Source organism: Marmota monax, unplaced genomic scaffold, assembly GCF_021218885.2.
Source record: "Marmota monax isolate L192 unplaced genomic scaffold, Marmota_monax_Labrador192_F-V1.1 WCK01_AAM20220418_F8-fsc00030, whole genome shotgun sequence".
NCBI lineage: Eukaryota > Metazoa > Chordata > Mammalia > Rodentia > Sciuridae > Marmota > Marmota monax.
The window spans coordinates 6,476,645-6,498,579 of record NW_026691988.1 but is presented as its reverse complement, the minus strand read 5'-3'; the positions used below and the strand labels follow the sequence as shown (position 1 = coordinate 6,498,579).

Below are 21,935 nucleotides of genomic sequence, written 5' to 3'. Positions count from 1 at the left end.
TTTTTTAAGATTATAAGAAAAGCAGGCACATAGAGACATTCAGAAACAGATGAACCACAAAGGAGGCTAATGACTCAACATTTTTGACACTCAACAGTGGGTAGACTTGGGTTTAGTTCCTGGCACGGGCAAAGGTTCAAGTTGGATCTCACTCTATTCAAACTGGTTTTCCCACCATCTTTAGTTACATCGTGACAGTACTCCCACGACTCTGCCTCAAATACCAAACACTTTGCCAATACTTTTATTGGATTAAAGAAAAGAGACTGCAAGTAAACATGCTTGATACCCTCAAAGAGCACATATCTTTTTTCCACCCCATCAGTATTCCTTGAATTCTTCCTTCTTTTTAGGCTCCTTGGCTCATGTGAAACTAAACTCAGACCAGACCACACCTCTTTGCTGATGACAATTTTTGTAGGGGAGAAATCTGTAAAGTTTAAGTATGGACAGTTTACTGCCCATGCAAGGTCTGAACAGCTGCAAATACAATATCAGAACTTTCATACATCACTTTGTAGAAAGCATCTACCCTCTGTCCTTCAAAGTGATCTGCAGTCATTAAAATCTGCATAATCCAATAAAAGGCTCAGTTGGCCTGTCATATAAGAAAATAAAAGTTGCTTCATTTTATCTGAGAACCTCAAGGTATTCTACAGATTTGAAGACTACTGGCCCCCTTAGGTTGTCATGCTCATAGTTCTAAAGCCATCCACTGCTCTTCTCCCCATGACAGTAGGTTTGCAATCCTACAAGGTTTGGCAAACTTCATAAAGCAAACTGGGCTTGTTTCCACAATCCCAGGCCTCTGGGCTGAGATTTTTTACTAGCAAAAGTACACCTGGTGCATTTCCCCCTGCCCCACAGGAAAAGGCAAAATACAGCTTTTATTAAAGTATTAAGAAAGGTATTAATTTTTGTTTGTAAATAATGTCTTAAAAGGTATCTCATTTCTACCTTTGCCACCCAAAACTCTGTTTGACATGAACCATTCACTCAAAATGACAGAACTTAGATTCTTTTCATTTCTGTTATTTCCATTTCAAATATCCCATACAAAACATGGTTCTTTTTTCTTTCAAAAACTGTTTATTGGGCTGGGGATGTGGCTCAATCGGTAGCACGCTCGCCTGGCATGCGTGCGGCCCCGGTTTGATCCTCAGCACCACATACAAACAAAGATGTTGTGTCCGCCGAAAACTAAAAAATAAATATTAAAAAATTCTCTCTCTCTCTCTCTCTCTCTCTCTCTCTCTCTCACTCACTCTCTCTTTAAAAAAAAAAACAAAACTGTTTATTGGGCTGGGGTTGTGGCTCAGTAGTAGAGAGCTTGCCAAGCACGTGTGAGGCACTGGGTTAAATTCTCAACACCACACAAAAATAACATCTAAAAAAAATTTTAAAAGAGCAGTTTATTTCCCCAAAATGCCTTTTAGTAGTTTCTTATAAGGTTTCCATGAACAGGTCTTAGGTTAGAATAATTTAGGAGTCAATGGCAGAGGACACAGGAATAAGAGGAACTGGAGTAAGTCCTATTTGAGGCCAAAATTGTTGTAAATGCTTGGAACACGATATGTACTAGAGTAAGTTATTCACAATGAACCCTAATCAGGGCAAGACCAATGGTCTTATTATGATCACAAAAAAAGGGCAGAGAGTTGAAAAAAGAAGACTAAATATTTTAGATATTTCTCATAGTTCATCTCCAAGTACACACTGAACGCATCCAGTAAAAAAAAAAAGAGAGAGAGAGAGACATAGGGTTCAATCAATAATTATAACTATTTTCAATGTGTGGTCTTGGAAGACAAAGAATGGGATTCTGCCAGTAACATATCATTTCCTTCTCAGTTATGCCGAAAGGACAAACAAGTTTATTTGTTGGTAGAAGAGTTTAAAGAGTTTAGTCCAACAATAAGCTTTAGTTTAAGAACTGGGATCAATTGCCTGCTTCTGTTTTGTTCCATATATGTGTCCTAGAGATGATTATGTTACTTGAAAGTGATGTGCTTCAGCATGCTCTGGGATCAGTCAGACTCTGAAGAGATTATATAAGCAATGCTTCTTATTAGACTGTCAATGACACAGCCGGTCAGCTTCAGTCCATACCCTGTCTGAATCATAGTCACATGGTTTCAGAGATACTGGTTATGTCTTCATTCAATAAAAAGGTTTGTTACATACCAGACAAGCTATGGTAGAAAAGAGGCTAGCTGCAATGGTGGGATATAGTGTGGAAGAGGATATATCTGTCAGTACAGTCAATCTACACCTTAAAAACGTATGAAAACCATCTAAGAAATATTCTATTCATTCTTTAAGTACTCTCTGTCTTCAATGCAAAGTATACCTCCATGGCAATCAGAGAGAGAGATTCATTATCTATACTAAATAAGACTTTTGCAGATCAGATTGTTAAAAATTGTACTCAAAGCAGTAATTCTGGAATAGTTCTTAACTCACAAGAGGAGATATTACCAAAAGTCTGTAATGCCAAATAATCTTCAGGGAAACATTAGAGCTAATTATATTGAAATTTTCATAAAGAGAATAAAAGGAGGTAGGGCAATGATTGAATAGTAGTAAGATGGAAGATATTCTAATAGGGAATATCAATGAAAATTGTGAATAAAATTCAATAATATATTACCAAAATTAGCTAAAAAGGGTATAGCCTCCCAATCTTCATCAAATTTCTCTGATAGGAACAAAATAAACAGCAGGAGAGAAGGAAGTAAATGCACAAAATAATATAAGAATAAGTTGTCAAAAATCTTTAATAAAAGAAAATCTATTTGAATGCTTTTAAACTTGTTTTCATTGCAGTATGTAAGATTGTTGGGAAAGGGAGTAAATACCAATAATCAGCAACAATAAGTGAAAAGGTTGAGATAGGCACAGTGCATTTTCTTTCCCAGTATGAAATAATCAAAGTAAATTTACCAACCACATCAGGCTTTGAAATTCAATTCCTTTCAAACCCAGGGAGATTTTTTCCCCATATTTTTTGTATGAAAGGTTAAAAACTGAGTGGGTTGTCTGAAGTGATTTAGCTCCTTGATACCAAATATCTGGACTAGGTGCATAGAAGGAACTAAAATCCTGCCAGTGTGCCCACAGGAAAGGTAACTCAGACTCTTTCAGCAGCAAAAGCATATATTCGGGTTTTCTAATTTCTAAATGATTAAGATAAAAAAGAAGATACTTCTTCTTTTATTTTGGGTAGAAAAGGATCAGAGGAGTATGAACAATTAAGTTTTATCCTCACTAGCTATCAATTTTCTTTTCACTCAGTCAAGTATTTTCAAATCACGTAAAAATTATTCTACTACTATGATCTGAAATGAAAACATACCCATACAAACGACTAAACACTGAAGGCACAGGTAGAAGATGTTTGTCAAGAACATTCCAATAAAATTAAAGGTAAGGACTAGCATGACTTAAGAATCAAACTAATCCTTCTGGAAACATGGAGGCTACTTAATTGACTTGAAGGAACATAATTCTATCTATCTGTCTTTTGTTGAAACCATTCCTAGTCATTTGAGAAAGGATAAATTTAACATTGTCAAGGAAACAAATCTCAGCACACTCCTCAGGGATCTGTTCAGAAATGACTTTGCATACCATGGAGTGGCCTATCAATAATGGCCTTGGGGACCTTTATGCTGAGAGCCATAGTAAGTGGATTGTATCCAAGGTATTGCTTATGACCTTAGGAATATAAAAAAAATAACTGAAATTCCTCACCTACAAACAAGTGAGAAAGTACTTTTCAATCTGTTTTCTGGATGCAAGTTCCCAGTTACAGTAAACAGTGAAACAAAACAAAAATGTGAACTCTCTCTAGGGGGAATCTTCAATATTACATTTGTAGCATGAAGTTAGGAAGTTAAACGCCAGATTTCTTTTTTTCTTCTCTAAAATAGATTTAATACAGAATGTAATTGATAGACTTTCTAACATTCCCACTGCATATGAAAGAGAATCCCCAAAAAATGAATTGGGATTTTTTTCTTTAGCTCTTTACCTGTGTTATCCAGTATTGTAGCCGCTAGCCACTGAGACTATTTAACTTATTAAATAAGTCTACATTATTCAAAATTTAGTTCCTCAGTTGTGTTAGCTAGCCAGGTTTCAAATGCTCAATAGACCATGTGGCTAGTGGCCACCATTATTGAGTGTCATAAAGTAAAGGACACTTCTGTCATTGAAGCAAAATCCACTGGACAGTCTTCTCTGTGGCATATGGTATTTCTAATACCGTACTCTGCATATAGCAACCTTATGAGTAGGTTGATATTATTATTTGTACTTTATAGGCAAGAAAATTGTGTTTCAAAGAAGTTAAATGACTTGTCAAAGCAACACAGTGAGTAGGGACTTAAAATACACTGAAAAACTGTCATGAAGTTGTGAGTAGCCTCATCTAACTTCTATTTTTCTAGTTTTTCACAAAACTCCATAATGACGAGCCCTTCAAATAAAGGATCAGTAAACTTATCCTTCACCTTGGTCCCCAAATAATCTAAATTCCCCATTTAGGATTTCTTAAAAAAGATTGTTAGAACTCAAGGTAGATAATCACGTGGTTATAGGAATCCATCAAAATTGCTTCTTGATTCTATGTTGAACTTTACACCTATTTCTTACTTCATCTTTTGGATCCTTTTGATTTGAATCACTCTTGACATTTTCACCCATCCTTTACTTTTTCCATGAATTTCTTTTAATATTTTACACAAGGGTTCTACGCCTTTTTGTTTTTTCTGGGATTCAACTTCACAGAATACACTAACTTGCTTTGAACTACAGAGCTTGAAGATTCTTCTCAGTATAGGACTCTAAGGACAGTAGATGACCCAAGAGCAGATACTAATACATAGGATCACTTGGCTCAGATTCCAATCTTGCAAGTGTTGCAGTCAATAAGATAACTATGAATTTATAAATGCATTCCACTTGACAGGTCACTGCAGGCTCAATAACTGTTTTGGATTTCTGATAATTGATATGGGTCGCCAAAACTTTACTGATAAAAAAGTTGTGCGGCAACAAATAGTATAAATGAATTGAACACATTATCTCTGTTTCTGAAACTTCTTCATGGATAGAGTCAATTGTATACACTCAATAAGGACACTAAAAATGAGGAATCTTAGATAAATTTGTTCAATGATATAAACTCTTATATCATTTCTTATTTCCTGTGTACTCAATCAATTATTCAAAGATTGATGTTGATATTTCCAACTTAATTATAGATTTGCCTATTTCTTTTTAAAGTTTTATCAGTTTTGATTAATATATTTTGAGGCTTTGTTATTAGGTATGTGAATATTTAAAACTCATGTTCTCTTGATTAGTTGATATCTTTATCACAATAAAATGACTTACATTAGCCCTGATAATATTATTTGCTTGCATATCTATGTTTTCCTGTACTAACAGAGTCACTTGAGCTTTCTTAGACTAGATTTAGCACAGCATATCTTTTTCCATTTATTTATTTTTTTCATTTAAAGTATTTTTTTTTGTGGGTAGTGATAGCTGAGTCTTGCCTTTTCTTCAATCTGACATTTTCTCCTTTTGATTGACTATTTACACTTAATTATTATTGATATAGTTGGATTTTAAGTATGCCAACCTGCTATTTGTTTTGTTTCTTTATCTAAACCTTTCATTATTTTTATACATATTTTTGTATATATTTACATCCAAAGTAACTACTGTTAAAAGTTCTTTAGAAGCCTTGTCTATTTGTCTGAATATTCCATAACACAAATGTATTCCTTTAAAGAATTTCATTTCACAGATTTTCAGGTAAGCCTCGTAATGCAAGTGAACTCATTTGCATTCTATTCTCTATTGAAACCCTTTAAAACTGACAACAAAGGGATTTAATATTTTTATTTTCAAATAAATATAGGTTTATATGCTTTTATAAGACATAATATAGAAAGAGCCTACATGTCTTTCACAAAGTTTTTCACAATAATAACATTTTGTATAACTGAAATTGATGTTGATACGATCTACTAATCTTTCTCAGAGTTACCAATTTCATATGCACTCATTTGTTTGTGCAGTTAGCTCTAGACAACTTTCACTTATATAGATTTGGATAGGAACTATTACAGTGAAGATACTGAAGAACTTGATTACAGGATTCCCTGTTCTACCCTTTTATATTCATGACCACAATCTTCCCTGCCAGTCTCTGACAACCATTAATCTATTTGTATTTCTATAACTTTGACATTTCAAGAATGTTTTATACATGAAATCATGTCATATATAACCTTTTCAAACTGACTTTTTTCCTCAATTCCCATGATATTCATCCAAGATTTTATATGATTGCTAGTCCATTCCTTTATAATGATAAACAGTATTTCATGGCATGTATATGCTAGAGCTTGTCTAATTATCTACCCATTGATGGATATTTGTTTTCAGAATGAAAACATCCCGTAAATTTTTTTCTCTGCTAAAGACTTTACAAAGAGAATGAAAAGACAAGCTTTAGCAGGGTGCAGTGGTGCATGCCTGTCATCCCAGAGGATCTGGAGGCTGAGCCAGCCTCAGCAAAAGTGAGGCACTAAGCAACTCAGTGAGACCCTGTCTCTAAATAAAATACAAAATGATGAGGGCCACAACCAAGTTAAGATGGCGCCTGGCAGTATGCTATGAGGAATGGTTTCTGAGTAACGCCAGCGAGCCTTTAAGATGATGGAGATTCCTTAATGACTGACTGCTGTGTCTAGATTATGTCAATTAAGTTAAGCTGTGTGTAATCATTAAGATGATGAGGATTCCTTATTGGTTGATTGCTCTATCTAGTTTATGTTAATTAAGTTAAGCTGTGTGTAATTAGTTGGGTATATATACTTCTCTGTCCCATAATAAAGCGGCTCCCGCTTCACAGGTTGCTTGTCCCCCCCCCCCCAGTTATTTTGCCCAGACAGACTGTGGCAACAAAATAGGGCAGGGGATCTGGCTCAGTGGTCAAGTGCCCCTAAATTCAATCCCCAGTATCCCCTCCCCACAAAAAAAAAAAAGCTTTACTGCCATGGTTTGGATCTAGAATGTCCCCAAAGGCTCATATGTTAAACAGTCTAGGGTTTGGTGCTACTGGGGATTGGTGGAGCTTTTAGAAGGTGGGGCCTAGTGGGAGGTTTTAGATCACTGAGGGTATGCGATTGGGAAGGATAGAGGGACTCACCTATTCCTGTCTCTCTTTTGTGGTTCAGACCATGAAATGAGGGCTTCTTTCACCATGTGCTCTCACCAGGATGTTCCGCCTCACTGTAGGCCCCCAAACAACTATGGACCAATGGACCATGGACTGATTATAAGCCAAAAAATACTTTTATCTAAGTTGATTATCTAGAATAGTTTGTTACAACAATGGAAAGCTAATAGCTACATACTCACAGAAAATATTTGCAAACCATATATTCAACAAAGGATTTATATTTAAAGTATATGAAGAAATCTCAAAATTCAAGAATAGAAAACAATACAATTAGAAAATGGACAGAAGAGATGTACAAAAATAGAAAGATATATAGATGACAAATGAACATTTGAAAAGATGTTTAACATCCTTAGTCATTAGACAGATGTAAACTAAAGCCACAATGAGGTAGCATTGTATGCCTATCAGAATGGATAAAATGAAAAATATATGATAATATCAAATGCTGGTGAGGTTTGTGCAGAAACCAGTGGAAATGTAAAATGCTACAGATTCTTTAGAAAAGATTATGACATTTTCTTATAAACCAAACATGTGTTCATTGTATGACCCAACAACTGTACTCTTGGGCATTTTTCCCAGATAAATGAAAAGTTAACTTCACATAAAAACCTGCATGTGAAATTTTATAGTACCATTATTCATAATACCACATAATTGAACTGACCTCTAGTAAGAGGTTTTCATGTTAATCTTCTAGAATTGGGCTGTGTTTTCAGTCTAAAGTAACTATAGGCGATGGAGGATTTGGATTCCTCCAGTTTTCTTTTCTTTCTTTCTTTTTTAAAAATCTGCCTCAAGAGCTTTGGCTTCTCCAAATACTCAAGAGCATTTACATCCTTTATTCCTAAGGCTGCATCCCCCAGGAATTGCTCATTCTCCAGCCCCAGCCTCTAGCAATTTATCAAAATTGCCATTTAAGTTCTTACCAGTTTATGATTCCAGAAACAGCTGCTTCTGGTGAGAAGATCTGAGCTGGATTCATCTCTGCATTCCAAATTGTATTTTGAGTGGGGCAGGGGGAAGTTTGTCCCTCATTTCTCTGATGTGTACAAGAAAAATCATGAGGATTTTATTCATAAGGATGATGGTGACAGCTTCTAAGATCCTTCACCACAGAGCTGAAACTGGAAATCTTCTGGCAAGATACTTTGATAGGTATTGCCAAATTACCCTCCAAAATTGATGTACCGCTTCACATTTCATCAATAATATATGGAATGGCTTCAACATAGTTAAGTATCTGGACACAGCTAAGGACCCTTGCTTGGATTTGACCTTGAGACTATGGAACAAACCCTGAGAGTGTGAATATTAGTGAAAACCTTAAAAATAATACTTCAAAACTCAAAACAATTTTTGTTATGTTTTCACATAACTTAATAATTTTGTGATGTTGGTGGTAATTGTCTCTTTTCATAATTCCAGAAAAACTCATTCATTTCACTCCCTGGGAGTGGGGAGGGGTTTGTGTCCTCATGTATTAGAAGAGAAGTACCATTTCACCAGTTTTGCTCTTTTTTAGTTAAAAAAAAAAAGGCATGAGTAAGAACAGTGATTTTGCTAAGAAATTGGTGGGTCTGTATGTATCTGGATTTACAAACATAAAATGTGTCAGAATTGTCCTAAATTAGGACTCAGTTGAAATTCCTGACCTTGGTGTGGTTCTAGGAAGGTGGATGGCCAGCTACTGCATTCATACAGCTACTTCTATGCAGGAAGTAAGTACTCCTCCATGGTTTCAAGCCCTGCCTCTTCTTTCTTTTTCAAAACAGAAATATCATCCAATAGAATTTCTTTTTGTTTCCTTGAGTGTAGCCAGAGATGTGATGAGCACTTTTCCCCAGATATCCTTCTGTGTAGAGAGGATGAAGCAGCAGTGAGCAGATTTTTCTTTTCTCACTTGAATGTTATTTTTCCATAAATGCTTTTTCAGTGTGTGGAAAATATACTTCAAAATGCAGTAAATGCTTTTTTAAAGTCAGCCCCGGGAAAAATCATAGCAAACCAATGACTCTTCTATTGACAACAGTCCTTGAACTTTTCGTTTTACCTCATTGAAAATTTTATCTTGGAATTAGATAATCTTTGGTGTAAGGTAGGATGGATAGAAAGAAAGGTCTGATACATATTTCAGGATCAAAATGCCCCCCAAACTTTAGTCAACTAATTTGGTATAATCGAGTCATCTTAAGCTTTAATTTATTATAAAAGCGAATGAAGGGAAAAGTGTTTTTAATGGGTTGCTGCATTCTTTTTAGAACTGTAGTGTCCTCAGTTCTCTTACTCTGGTATAAATGTTTGAAAATGGTAAATGAATTTTATATTCTTTGAATGTCAAAAGGCTCTCCAGCCTTGTGAACAATAAGCTATGGACAGGAAATGAAATATGAAGCAAAGCCAAAACTCTTACTACAGCTTTGTTTTGTTAAGCTCTGTGCTCACCAGATATTGTCAGCCACAGTGAAATGTGACTTTACTAAATGTTATCATTTAATGGCATTGAGGACATAAAAATAAAACAAATCACCTCAGATGCTGAGGTTGGAAAAAAACTGAGGGAGAAATTATTTCTACATTTCCATGATAGGACTGCTATAAGCAGTGTTGAAAACTGCAATATCCAGATTATTTTTTTAAAAAAAATAATTCAGGTTCAATCCCTCTGACAATAAAAACGTATGGCTTTAGTTTAAATTATCATCTAATACAAATCAAAACTTTCATCTGGATATATAGATCTCATTCTTTTAGACATTATCTTACTAAAAACAATATCAGCACTGAATGACTGGAATTATAGATGAATTACGATTTTCAAAAGAGTCCCTGTTAAAAAAATAAAGGTGAATTATATAACCAAAATGAAAGCTTACCACATATACATAAGGTCTTTCATCTCAAATCTCAGCTTCTTTTTTAACAGAGTTTTGGAGTGGGAAAAATGTACTAAAATCTCCCACTTTCCAGCTCACTTTCCAAATCAGCAGCCTAGGATTTGAGGGATTTTACTTATGTGCAGATAGACAATAGTTGAAATTTTTCTACAGTCTTCAGAAATTATTCCTTATCTATTATCTTTCCTTAAGTCAAAAAAGAAGTTTCACGAAAGGTTTTCATGCTACTAAATCTTATGTTTCAAGATGTATTTATGTCATTGGAACTATTAGATATAATTTATACATCTTCCCTTTTTCTTGATTTGGATAGAAAATATCATTTCAGAGAAAGGTCTGAATCTTAAAAACTTTCTCTGAGAGAAATTATTCAACATCAATTGCATCACTTGGTTGTCCTTCCCTGCCAAATGAATTCCAGCCCTGAACTTTTGACATGAAACTTGAGGATGATCATCTAGTCAATTCCAAAATGATCTGGAAATTAATGGTTAGTTTGTGAATTTGTAAACTGAAAATTAACTACTTTCAACAAGTAGCATGTCAAAACTTTACGAATTAGATTAGAGATTCATTTTATTCTGTGCAGATTAAGAATAAGAGCAGGGTATGAGAAAATAAGAGAAATATAAAATAGAGTTGACTTTTGCTGTTGGAAGGATCCATTCTTAGGTGTGATAATTGAGGAAGTAATTACTTGTAACAACCAATACATGTTCTAGTAAAAATGGTGCTCTTGCCTTCTCGAGCACAGGTATAGAAGGGTACCCAATCTTTTTAGAGGCCCACTGTCTCCTCTCTTCTTCATCAATCTGCCTTCATTGCAGTTGCTCCAAGAGTGTTCACGTCTTTGTCTTGAACCCACACTTTATTTCCTTTATGCTCCTATTAGGGATTTTCTTCTTTTTGAGATACTGTATGAGCATGTTGCAAAATTTGGAGAGAATTCACCTAAAGAAGTTTATGAAGTTCAGTGATCTGATTGTTGAAGATATATTCTTCCTAGCTTGCTTAATGCTATCACATATAACATCTTTTGGTGCAATAAAATAGGGCTTAATGTGGAATGCTGAATAAGAGTTCAGGTTTCAATGTGAGAAAGTTGTGGTCGTGTCCCATCTTTACTATTTGATAAGTGAGTGTTTTTAGGCAAAGTGCATTTATTTTCTAAGACTCTGTTTTCTTATTGGCAAATGAGTTTAATAATAGAACTTATTTCATAGGTTTGTGGTCAATAAAACTGAACTTCTTGAAAACTACATAAATAGAGCATGGGATAGAAGGGACACTCAAGGAGTGTTGCTAAACGAATCAACAAACAAAAACAAGTAAGTGAGTTTGAAAGTGTACCCTAAATGGAAAGAAATTTAATACACTCTCCATGTCTTATTTGTAGTGATCCTCTAGAGATGTGGTGAGGGGTTTAAGATGGGTTGATATTCACCTTAGAACCATGGGCTGAGTGTACAGGTTTCTTGGCTCACGCCACAAAGCAAAGGGCACAGAACAAAAGCCTACTTTAATTCTGATAAGTGAGAGAGCCTAAATAGAATCCATTAGTCATAAGGCATCAGATAAACTTGTGGTGTACTTAACATCAGTCATAATTAATTAAATTGGGTATTAAAGCAAGGATGCACCCTAAGGAGAGTTCCTTTCCCAAGGCTTTTATCAAATTGAGTTCCTAAAGCAAACGTACCATTTTGTGAAGCTGTTCTCTGCAGACGGCCTTGATAAAATTTCTTTCAGAAACATCCCTTCTAGAATTATTGAGACTTGGCCTTTTGGCTGTATATCATGACTCAGATTAAAAAGCTAAAGGATCTATAATTATTTTCTAGTCAATTACTTTTTGTTAGTTTTGTGTGAACTTGCATTTTTTTAAAAGCACAGTTTGGCATTTAAAAGATGTGTGCAATATGATGTGAGTATTCCTCAAGTAATTAGGCTCAGTGCTTAAGTTGTATTCTCTGTGAGCTCCTAAACTTGTATAGTGTGGTCATGGGAGGTCAAAGCAGATCATAGCAATGATTCTTCCTTTGCTATCCTTTGTTTGTTTATGGTGATCCAACAATGATGTTACTCAGCCTTTGACTTTTATTCCTGAGGGTCAGCAGATAACATAAAAAGATATTAAACACTAGGTTGTAAGTCGACTCTTTATTAATGTCTAGTTGAAATTTTTAGGGAAATGTAGTAGTTAAAACAACTGTTTAAAATGAAAAGTTTGTGAATGATGGATTTTTTTAAACAATCTATTCTTTCCTTTTTTTTTTTCCTTTACCACCAATTATCAGGATTTGGATATAAATAGCTCTCCAGATGCAGAGGCTAAAATTGCCAATCAGCTCCAGCAGAGTCTGTTTTGAGTTCCTGGATGTGTGCCCTCCCATTTTTTTTTTCTGGTAAGGAAAATATGTCCAGCATGCCTTCTGTTGGGTACTTCAAATATTAACTCTTCTTCATTAGCACATCCTATTTAACTGTACAAAGTTTTAGGTGCTAGTTGATCTACATAAGAAAATTATATAAGATACTGATATTACCACCAAGAAATTTCTTTAATGCAAATTACATTCCAAGGCAGTGTTCCCGAAACAGTGGTATTGCAACTCAAAGGTGGCAAAGTTCCTTACATATTTCTAGGTTCTCCTATGGAGAAAAGAATTGTAGTCAGAACCATAGTCTTCATAGATGTCCTGTTGGTTATACCCAAGGGAGAAAGAATTGAGTTATATTTCTAGGGCTCTTTAAATTTCTCCTAAGAGACCATAAACAACTGGCCAAGATCTCAAAAATTGTTTGCCCCTGACTTTAACTCTCATTGTCATTCATCACCTTTAATTAAGTCTTTTGATCACAGCAAAATCTTGGTTTTGATTCCTTACCTCGAACTACCAAATTCCAAGAGTTTTAGCATCAGAAGTTCAGAGACCTCAATCTAATATATTTTACTTTCTTAAAGATTTTTTAATTTATTTTTACTTTTAGAAATATTTATATTTTTTATTTTAAAAATAAAAGATAGCGGGTTTCGGTCTGTCTTCATGCTTGTCTCCTGCCCCCAGGCCGTTTCTACCTTGTTCTTAAATTTTCAGGAATACCAAGCTACCTATAGCTCTTTGCATATGCCTTTTTGTTCCAGGACCCTTTACCTTTTCTCACATTGTTTCTTTTATATAGATTTTCCATCCTTACCTTCTTCACTTGAACAATTTCTTTTCAAGCTTTAGGTATCAGCTCAGTCATTTCCTCCCTGGAAGCCTATCTTGTTTCCTTATAAGACAAGTCCTGGACACACCGGTATTTAGTACATTTTTTGGCTGAATTAAAGTGAACTGCTCTACTATGATATGTGATCTCTCTTCTGGACATTACTAGTGTGGTCCTATCCCATAATATATATATATATATATATATATACACACACACACACACACACACACACATACATATATATATGCATATGCATATATACACATTCACACTGTGCAGTATAAATTGTGCTTATAAGTATTTATCCACACACTTGCACTCCACAATCAGGAATAACATATTCAAGAAAGGGTAGGGAAAGGGAAATTGAGAACTTCCACTGTACCTACGTTTGGACAATCCATTCCCAAGAATATTTCATGAAAACTCAACAAAATGCAGAAATTCAAGAATTTATTGCTAGCTCAGATAAAGATTGTCCACTTAAAGAGAAGTTTTTGGTTCTCTTCATGGGTTTTAGCTAGAATTTTGATTTCTTAGTACTTCTTCAGTTCATTTAATTCTTAGGAAAATTCACTACCTGGGTTATCATTTTCGTCAGTGTCTTACGTCAGTTACAAGATTGACGGTTTGTTCTTTCAGACTAGAACAAGTACATTGGATTCCAGGAAACATCTTCCAGGTTTTTCAAGTTTTTCAGTATGGTGTCTCCTTTTATGTGAGTCAATTCTACCTTGCCATAAGCACACAGACATTTGGAGGACTTTAGCCCTCTGGTGGTGATGAATGTCACCCTTATCTGTCAGATGGAGAGTAGATGCTTGTCCACATGCCTAGGGAGCCTTTGCTTGGAACCTGAAAAGTGGGTTTTTCTCCATGTTTTGCTGCTATCTCTCTTTGAGGTTCAAAGTTCTCTAACTGTGCTCTGTCTCTGACTCCTACTGCTGGACATAGTCAATGCCTATATAACTTGGCCAGCTTTCTTTGAGAGTCTAAATGGGAACAAAAATATAGAGAGTTAAAAAAATCCCATGGAAGGGAAAAGCAATGCTCATCTTTTTATCAATATTCAGAGTTAATTATCTCCCTTTGCATTATAAGCTGATTGGCTCAGATAAGTTGGAACAAAGAAGGAAGAGACAGTGATAGATGGAGAAAGGTGTCTAGCAAGAAAAAAGATGGACTAAATCATCTTTGCTTAGCTTCCTTATGTTCTGTCTTAGACCTATTCTTAATCAAAGGAACAACTTTTCTGGATCCAGGCTGATTTTTCTCCATAAAAAAGATACATTACTAAAATTTAAAACAAGGACAATGGGATAGGGAGACTTCCTACCCATGATTGACACTGTAAATTATTTCCACCTCCCTTTTTTAATCCTTTAAGAGCCAGAATTTCTCCACAATGGACCATGGAGCCCACCCTGCTTCTGGGCAGGTTCTATTGGGTCCATACTGAGCCCTACTTTCAGTTCCATATTTGTAGCATGTGGCATTGTTCACAAAGTAGCCACTAGAGCAATGAATAGCTTCCTGCTCCTAAGGTCACCAAGCATCCTCAGGAGTCATAAGGGTGGCCTGGTATTCCTCTGCCCCCTCAGAAAGCAGGATGGCAGAGGACGTGATTGTTGTCTATTTTATTTTTAATGCTCCCCTACTCTCCAGACTCACTGGAGACATCCTGACACATAATGCCTTGCCCAGCACAATGTGATGCCCTTTACCTAGTAACAGGGTAAGTCTCAAAAAGGTGCTGCCTTCCCCCCAGAACAAACAACGGAAATGCATCAGGAGAGCTCAGCTGCAGACAGAATGCACATCATGAAGCAGGAGCCACCCTGGGATTCCTCAGATGAAAGCCGATTTCAATGAACATTGTGTTTCAAAGCCTGCTTCCTCTTGCTCAGTAAGAGCTGTGGAAGGAACATCCCACTTGCGTCTGCTGACACAAAAGAATGCTGTGGCTAGGAGATCTTATCGAGCCTTCCTGTGCCACAGCAACAGAGCCCCAGTTGTGTCTCCTAAGAATTGCTCATTGTTTCAGGAGGACGACTGGCTCCTTTGGGTGGGATCTGATGGCATCTCATGGAGTTGGAGGTAGGTGGTGCTGGGAGGTCAGCCAGCCACGTGACCCAGCTTGCTGGCTTCACGCAAGTCAGAGAGGAGAGCAAACATCACCCAGGTTTCTGGATGATGAATAGCTAAACACTTAAAGTTTAAATTTATTTATATTTATTAAAATATGCATATTTTATTTTTATTTATTAATATATGCATATTATAATAAATACTAGTTAATACTGTTTACTTGATGATATCTTCAATTGCAATTAAAAATGGAAGTAATATCCAAGCTTCCTTTGTTGGCAAAAGCTCTTTCTTCCCTTCTTTTAACCTACAGCTGTTTGAGTCTGATAAAACTTAAAAGAATAAAGAAGTGATCTAAAAACAGAAATCTAATGATTTATAATCATCTCTGGATAATTAATTAAAACTTATTTTTTGGTTCTGAGAATTGGATTGAACCCAGGGGCAGTCTACTACTGAATTATATCCCCAACTACACCCCACCCTTTTTTTTTGAGACAGGGTCTCACTGTTGCTTAGGCCTTGCCAAGTTGCTGAGGCTGGCTTTGAACTCATGGTCCTCCTGCCTCAGTCTCACAAGTCACCAGGATCACAGGCATGTGTTGTGGTGCCTGGCTCTCTGATTTAGAACCAATATGTGATTTAGAGCCTTTATGATATAAATCTCAAAAATATATACCATGTGTCAGGTATAGTGACAAACACCTGTAATCCCAGTGGCTTGGGAGGCTGAGGCAAGAGGATCGCGAGTTCAAAACTAGCCTCAGCAACTGTAGCAATCAGTACATATAAGAAGTATAAAACATATCCAGGAGTAAGGGTGACCACGAGTTTCCAAAAGAAACATTTTTAATACCTCCTTCCCATCTTCACATGGAACTTTCTGATATGCCCTTTATCATAAAAATACTCATATTCAATTATTTCCACAGAAAACAACAACAAAAGAATTCTCCTCCAATTTTGTACAAGGTTCTGAGGATCGATATATTTACTGAAACACCATCTTTGTTGTGAAAGTACTTCTGAAATAACCACGTTATAATTAGTCATGAATAAGCTTATCTTCCATCAGCAAACTATGAGCATCTTGAGAAAAGGAGCGAGGACATATTCATCTTCCAATTTCCAGGTTTACACATAGTGTCTTATACATTTTGGTATTTAGTCAACATTTACTAGGTGGATTGATGGCTGGCTGGATAGCTGTACTCTGATACCTTGCATAGTTTCTAATGTAGATTTGTTTCAGACTATATAGTTCTTGGCATAACCACACCTGTTGGTCCTCTGGGCCTTTATTATTTCATTCTTAGATGTGTAGAATATAGAAGTTTCCAAGATCATATAGTCTGATTCCTTCAATTTGCAGTTGAGGAAAAGAGATTCAAAGAGAGAATCTGATTTATCTGTAGTCACATATGTAATAAGTAAGTGACAGTTCTGGGTTAAAATCCAGATCTCTTGATTGGCAGTAAAATGCCCACTGCATTATGTTACTTTCCATGACTCACTTTGGGAGGTTTTAAGGCCCCCTGTGGAGCAATCTGTCACTTGGCTCATCTGAGCAATGTGCGAACAGTGTCCCATCCCTTTCTGAGATAACCTCTGAAGATAGTGCTGTCTAGCTCTATTCCACTGGCCAAGATTTTTGGAGGAGTCCAGTCTTTGGAAGCCCTTTCCCAAGAAACTTATTCCTCTCCACTTAATGGTAAGGCTGATGTAATGACACTATAAATCTTCCTGCTATGAGGAAATACTCCCAACATATCACTTCTGACTGCCTGGATTTTTGTTTCTCTAAATTATGCTCAGTCACAATGCATCTAAATGCTTGTGATTGTCCTATAATTAAGCAAAATGTCATTCATTAAGAATTTAACCTTTCAGAATAAACTGCTTGAGAATGAACAAATAGCAACACTGAGGAATCTCAAAACAATTATGCTGAGTGAAAGAAGCCTGACAAAAGAGTATATAGTGTATGATTCTACTTACATAAAACTAAGGAATATGTAAACTAATCTAAAGCAAGAGAACACACATTGGTGGCTGTCAGAGGAGGCAAAATAGGAGAGGGAGGGTTAGAAAAGTGAACAAGAAAACTTTTGAGGGTGATGAATATGCTCACTGTCTTGATTATGGTGTTGGTTTCATAGGTATCTGCATATGTCAAAACTCATCAAATTGTACAACTTAAATATGTGTGGTTTATTAAATGTCAATTATACCTCAGCAGACTTTTATTTTTAAAGATTGTAATCTTCTAAAATTTAAACAAATTACCAAATGAGCCAGTGTTCAATAAGAGAAGCAGAAATGTAACTGTGTGTGTGTTTTTGCAGGGATTTGACCTTACATAATTGTAGTGTGTGATGAAATCATCTGTAAAGCTGTTGTCTTCACATTGATGCTGGGGCTTGAAATTTAAGGATAGGATGTGAGGAAAGGTGGGTGAGAGCCAGAACATACCAGAATCCTGGACACAGCTAGAGCTCATGAACACAGGCCAAATATTATCTCAATTCTTAAAGCCTCTGACTTTGATTGCAGGGCCCTTATCAGAGCCTAGCACACACACCTGGCCCAGGAGTTAGAAAAGCTTAAAGAGTATCTATCCAGGAGAAGGTGGAACAACGGCAGGTCTGGTGGCAGGAGGTAAGTGAGCTGAGAGGACACAACATGCATGAGATATCTAATGGCTGCCACCTCACTTCTGCCTCTGAGTCTTGTCCAAGAATCTCACTGGTGACCCACTCTATCTAGAAACATACGGCAAAGGGAATTCTGGGGACCAGAGTTCAGCCTGGTCAAGTTCGCTCATTAGAAATCCACCACCCCTTGACAACATGGCACTCTGACGTCTCTTTAAGTCATACTTGATTTCCAAAGAAAGGTGAAAACAGAGTCGTGGGCTGGTTTTGTAGCTCAGTGGTAGAGTGCTTGCCTAGCCTACATGAAGCACTGGGTTTGATTCTCAGCACCACATGTAAATAACTAAAAATAAAGTCATGTTAACATCATAAAGACTATCTATGCTAAACCCCAGGCCAACATCATTCTAAATGAAGAAAAATTGAAGGCATTCCCTCTAAAAACTGGAACAAGACAGGGATGCCCTCTTTCAACACTTCTATTTAACATAGTTCTTGAAACACTGGCCAGAGCAATTAGTCAGACGAAAAGAAATTAAAGGAATACATAGAGGAAAAGAAGAACTCAAATTAGCACTATTTGCTGATATGATAAGATTCTATATCTAGAAGATCCTAAAATTTCCACCAGAAAACTTCTAGAACTAGTAAATGAATTCAGCAAAGTATCAGGATATAAAATCAACACCCATAAATCAAAGGCATTTCTGTATATCAGTGACAAATCCTCTGAGAGGGAAATGAGGAAAACTAAAAAATATTTTTAAAAAACCCAGAATCATGCCTCTACCTACTGTGATACAACTATACCCACTTGAACTTTTCTATAATAGAGGATCCAATTTTTTTTTTAATTTGGATGATGTTCATTCATGTAGTTAATTCACACTTCTCCTTTGATGTCTTATAAATTGTACATTGACATGTCAAGTTACTACTGTCAACATATCTTACATTAGATGATAAGAGAATGAGGAGAAAGACAAATACAAAGATAATTGGTTAAGCAAATATGTATATTTGTGTGTATATATATATATACATATATATACTTATATTCATATTTATACAGAGCCATAGCAAAATGAGGAATAGATATTCATAACTCAAACAGTATTTTTGTCTACAACTGGTCATGTGGCCCTAGTGGTCATTTCTTCCTTTTGTTCAGCTGATTATGGATCCTTGCCTGGTACAATGAACCAAATCTTCATTCTCAAAGGCACTGGGTCACGGGCAATCTTTTAACTGAGTTAATGTGGTTTTCTACTGACTTTAATCCCAGGATGTGGGAGTGCTAAGTGGCCACCTAGAAGATCTTTAATTTTCAGGACGTACTCCTCCTTACTCCCTTTGTGTTGAAGCAGCCTAGTTACAATCACTCCCTTTCTTGCCTGACAATTCAATGACATGAGTCAAAGTGTCAGGTGGCACTCCAGTTCAATCAGATAATTATCTGTACACCAATGGAAGCATTCCTCTTTTTGGAACTAGTACCTCTTGACCTTGAAAGTCTGATGTCACATGGATGGAAAGCAGAAATTTTGTTAGAGAATCACTAGGGAAAATAGAGGATTCTCTCCCATTTCCATCCCTTGAGTCCCTGACCCATGGATACCGGTAAGGGAGAAATAGAGATTTATATGTTAGATGCTGATTTAGAGCACTTTTTTAATCGTCAAAGACTATAAGTGAGCCTTCAAAAGAATGTTTTACTATTCTGTCAAGCCAGCTGCTTCTGGGTGATGAGGGGCACAGTAAGATCAGTAGACTATGCAAGGCCATTTCCACATCTTATTTGCTGTGAAATAAGTTCTTTGGTCAGAGTGATGCTGTGTGAAATACTCTGATAGTGAATAAGTCATTCTGCACATGGTTTTGGTGGTGGGTTTTGCAGAAGCTTTGTCAGCAAGGAAGTTATATGTATATCCATAGTAAGTGTCTAGTCTAGTTAAGAACCAAACTTTGCCCTTTCCATGAGGGAAGTGATCCAGTGTAATCAACCTGCCAATTAGTGGCTAGCTAATAGTTGAAAAGGGTGCCAAGTCAGGACCTCTGCTGTTAGCAAATCGGGCACACAACAGTGACTATAGCTAGACAGGCCTTGGTAGGTAGAAGCCCATGTTGCTGAACCAAAGCTGAAGTTCTCTCTTCCACAATGCTCTCTGTCATTGCTACATTTTTAATGATCTGGTTTGATAATGACAGGATTTGCTGGGGAAGGAAGAGGACTGAGGAGCACAGAATGGCTCTTCCTATCTGCTTGCTAGTGAAAATCCTCCTTTGTTGAGTTCATTCTTTGTGAGCATGCACATGGAACACGAATATCCTAACACACCTTGCCCACTTGGAGAAGCCTATCAGCTACCTCTCCAGCAGATTTCTTCATCACCAAGTTTTTAATCATGTTCTTTCCAAATCTCTGACCCATGAATTATTGAAGATTTGCCCTTCTGGACATCTCTTCTTTCAAGTAAAAGGAACAACAGATGTACTGCTTGTCGTTCTGTACACTGGAAAGATTTCCCTTCACTGCTGACCTACAGGGCCATCCCAGAGTGGGATTGTTGTGTTTCAATTGTCCATTTGGTTTTAGCTGTCCACTTTTGAGAGGTGTCTTCCTAATGTGCAGAATCATCTGGAAGCTTGGTCTGAAATTTCATTTTTTCTCTACTGATTGCTCCTAAGAAGTTCTCCAAGAGGTCATAGGCGTAGTTTGAGAGAAAGAAGCAATATAACAGAAGTAAGGTGGTGGATACATAGGCAACGTGCTTGTGCAATACATTAGTTCCTTCAGACCTCCCTAAGCCCAGATCATATATCCCACTTCCATTTGTTAATGGAGCACTGCCATGGATGCTCAGCTTTGTGGCCTGGTAGGTCAGACAACACTAATAAAGGGTAGCTCAAGTCACAGAGTAACTGAGTGACCCATGTCCAAGCATCCGTCTGTTGAAGAATGCTCTAAACTTCATTCGTATCTATCACTGACATTCTACACACTATTGGATCTTCTGGATCATATGGTCCAAGTGGCAGAGCTGCTTTAATAACAATCTAGATTTAGAAATCTTGGGCCCCACTCATAGTTGATAGCTTTTTGATTTAGAAGTGGTAAAAAATGGAACCCAGCCTGCCTCAGACTAGACCCCTAGATATTTGTGGGATTTATTTTCTACCCTCTGCCATTTAGATGTCTTACATCTGTGTCCAGAGCAGTTGCTGTTTTCTACTTACCAGAGAAGGAATCAGGAAGCCAAAGGAGGATCCAAAGTGAGATGCAGCTGCTGTAAGCTTGGTCACTGCCTCACAACAGAGAAGTGAGCCAGGAGGGGGGCCATGGCATGAGGGAGCTACAACGTGGCTACTGCTTCCCTTCCACCCTCCTAGCTCAAACAAGAACCTCTCTGTAGCTCACTTTACCCAGAAGCATACAGGAACAGGAATTCTGGGAAATGTAGTTCAGCCTAGCCAAGCTGACACATACACACCACAAACACAGTTGATGGCAGATTATTATGGAGATGAGAATTCTGTTTTAAAAATAAGAGAAGCAGCTGGCATCTCCTGGCATGATCTTCCTTCCTGAAAATTCCATCTGACACATTTCTTTTCTCTTACCTACAAGGCACCAATTCCATAGAATATATGTATGTGTTCTGGCCCTGGGGAGGTTAACAAAACAGAGTTGTTTCAGGCAACATATTATTTTTTTTTAATAAATAAATGCTTAACAGTGTGAAAATGTATTCACAGTTTGAGTGTATTATTTATCAATTGCTTTTCCAGAGAGACGAAAATGTGTTTAGGTTCAAG

The 21,935-nt window shown here is 36.7% G+C and overlaps 1 long non-coding RNA gene across 1 annotated transcript in view; it reads right to left on the bottom strand.

Moving 5' to 3' along the window:
• Positions 1-21,503, bottom strand: part of LOC131424409 (uncharacterized) — an 83,738-nt gene extending 62,235 nt beyond the window's left edge. Inside the window, exon 1 of the long non-coding RNA XR_009227350.1 lies at positions 21,357-21,503. This is a non-coding gene — a long non-coding RNA (uncharacterized LOC131424409). The remainder of the gene's footprint in view (positions 1-21,356) is intronic.
• Positions 21,504-21,935: the final 432 nt, after the last annotated feature.